The sequence below is a fragment of the Camellia sinensis genome, chromosome 3, assembly GCF_055761805.1.
Source record: "Camellia sinensis isolate YWXY chromosome 3, ASM5576180v1, whole genome shotgun sequence".
NCBI lineage: Eukaryota > Viridiplantae > Streptophyta > Magnoliopsida > Ericales > Theaceae > Camellia > Camellia sinensis.
In genome coordinates, this window is record NC_138963.1 from 28626660 (window position 1) to 28629649 (window position 2990).

The following is a 2990-nucleotide window of genomic DNA, read 5'->3' on the forward strand; positions in this document are numbered from 1 at the left end:
TCTTTGTCATGTGCATTGCAGTGTACTTAGGTTATGCTTGTACAGGACTCGCTCACCAAACGTGCAAAACATTGTTCCATTCATGGACTCAATAATTGTTATCACTCTCCATAAACGCACTTCCAATGTAAACGTGTATGCCTTAACGATTCCTTACATACGGAAACAATTAATACAATCTCACAAGCTTATGGAAGACCCAATAATACATTTTCAAAGAAGTGTGACGGAACACATAATAACCAATACAACATTTCCCATCAAAGACCTAAACAACTATCGCAAATTTACGAATCACATACAAACAACACCTACAACAACACATCAGCCACCCATTCCGACCCATACTGGTTTAAAAATAAGAACACATTAAAACGATAAAAAACACTAGAAAACCTTGACAGAACAATGTCCATACACATTGACAATATAACCACTACTCCTTATTTTCATATCGTTCAACGACATAGTTGAGTACGGTGTCAATGCCGTGTTATATAAGCAGATCCAACACATCTACAGTTCCACAACACAGGACACTATACCTAGGTTGGCCAACATATAATGCCAAACCACATAGACATTAGGATCACATAACCAGGACCACATTTTGGTTATATGGTTTAATGTGTATGTGGAATTCTCATATATCACCCATTAACATCACAATCCAATTGCAAAATGTGCCACCTGGATAATACCCCAACCTAAAAGTGAAAGAGAAACACAGAATGGTTGATCCTACCAAAAAAAAAAAACACACATCAACACAAGATTGAATACCAGATGACGTTGCCAAACAATCTAAACCCAACAAAATTCAAAAATCTAACAGTGGTGGACCAAATACCAAGCACATACCACAAAAAAGGCATACGACATAAGTATTAAACCCCAACGTTGCAACCCCTAACTCTACGCTAGCAAACCCTATCAATAGGCCTCCCATTCCCAACTCCTCAAATAAACATCACTAACTTGGTCGTGGCGTTGTCATCTCCGCAACACCCATTCAACGATACAAATTCAACGTCTGCTGGCTCTAACACCCAATCCCTCGTTCACACAATGTAGGGTTTCTGTATCCTAATGTGCCTCAATCTCACGACTTCTCGAAGTTGCAACGAAGAACATATTGGAACCCAATGTCATATTAACTACGCAACAATTCAACATTGGGAATACAGAAACTTTCCTACCCTGATAGTGTGAGATTCGATTGCAAAGGAGGGAAAACACAAAAAATCTATAGTGAGCTTGGTGTAAATGTGTAATTTCAGCCTATTGCAAAATCCCACATTCACCCTTTGTTTTCCACACACGCGTGTTCTGCCCCCATCCCTTAAAGTAATTTCACTTATAACGGGACTTTTGGGTCCATAAGAAAAACCTAGGGACTAATCAGTTCACAAAATCTAAATTTAGCATTTATTGGTACTTCACCCAAACAAAAATGACGAAATAATATAACAAGGTGAGATGATATCATTGTAAATGATAAAAATTAAAAATAAATAAATAGGATGAATCATCTTATTTTGAGCTCACATCAAAATATTGGACAATTCAATTCTTTCCAAAATAAATAATTAGAAACATAAAAATTGAATATAAAATTAAACAGAACCCTTTTACATGAGATGAATCTCACTTTTTATTAATCCTACATCAATTCAGCCATATATTTTTGTGCAGGTAGAATAATTATTGTTTACAAAGGTCAGTGACAATCTTAACTAATAAAAAAATATGTATAATTATTAGGGTTTAAATTAGTAAAATGGTAAATAATGGTTTTAGGTTATACTAACCAGAAATAACGGCGGTGCAGTAAACAAGGACGAAGATCATGCCGCCGAAGGCCCATGCGATGCCGAGGATGCCGACACCGCCACACTGGTCACGGTTCTTGATGGGGTCAATCTGGCTCTTGTAATCGATGACGGTGAGGACGGTGATGTAGAGGAAGAGAAGTGTGGCTATGAACTCTGCAATGATAGCTCTGTAGAACGACCATTTTGTCAGCTCCACCACGTCCACTAGCGGAGCTGGAGGCGGGTCGTGGTAGTCCTTGGCTGAGAACTCCTGCTCTGTTACTACTGTTTCCTCAACTTCCTTTGCCATTCTCTGGAGAGAGAGAGAGAGAGATTGCGGGGAGAGAGAATTTTGGACTCTGTTTGGAATGGTTTTAAAACTATGATTCCATTTCTTTAATTGTGTTGAATGGTTGTTTATAGTTTCCAAAGTTAATTTTACACTCAGTTTTGAAAGCTTTATCAAAGGCGGGAAAATTTAGATTAATTGGTCGGTTCAGCCAGTTGATCAAATAATATAAATTTTTATTTATTTATTTATTTATTGCAACTCTTACTTTCAACTCATAGTTAGAAAGTTTTACCAAACGCAACCTTAAATTTCAAGAGAGAATGAAGGTTGATTAATGAATTTAATTAAGGTATTAGTTATGAAAATTTTGACAAGAAAAATAGATTCGAGAGAGAGAATTTTGAATTTCAAGAGAATGGAAGTTGATTAATGAATTTAATTAAGGAATGAGTTGTGAAAATTTTGGAAAGAAAAATAGATTGCAGAGAGGGAATTTTGAATTTTAAGAGAATGAAAGTTGATTAATGAATTTAATTAAGGAATGAGTTATGAAAATTTTGGAAACGACTGATCTGACTAGAAAAATAGATACACCATCTCTAATCATTTACTAAATTTTTTATTTGATTTTAAATGAGTTAAAATTTTGTTTTGATATGAGTTATTCCAATCTTTCATTAAATTTCATCAAAAGTTTTTAAAAAATAACTTGTTCATCTTAAATTTTATTATTCTCTCCATCCCACTCAAAATATAAGTCTTTTCTTAAAAATTAAGGACTAAAATAATATAAATTTCTTATTTTGTTCTCTGTTTTTAAAAAAATTTATTAACAACACAAAAAAGTATAATTATGATAATTGATATTTCCTACAAAATATACT

General features: G+C 34.3%; 1 pseudogene; it reads right to left on the reverse strand.

Moving 5' to 3' along the window:
• Positions 1–663: 663 nt before the first annotated feature.
• LOC145821394 (aquaporin PIP2-7 pseudogene) lies at positions 664–2124 on the reverse strand (annotated as a pseudogene).
• Between the last annotated feature and the right edge of the window lie 866 nt (positions 2125–2990).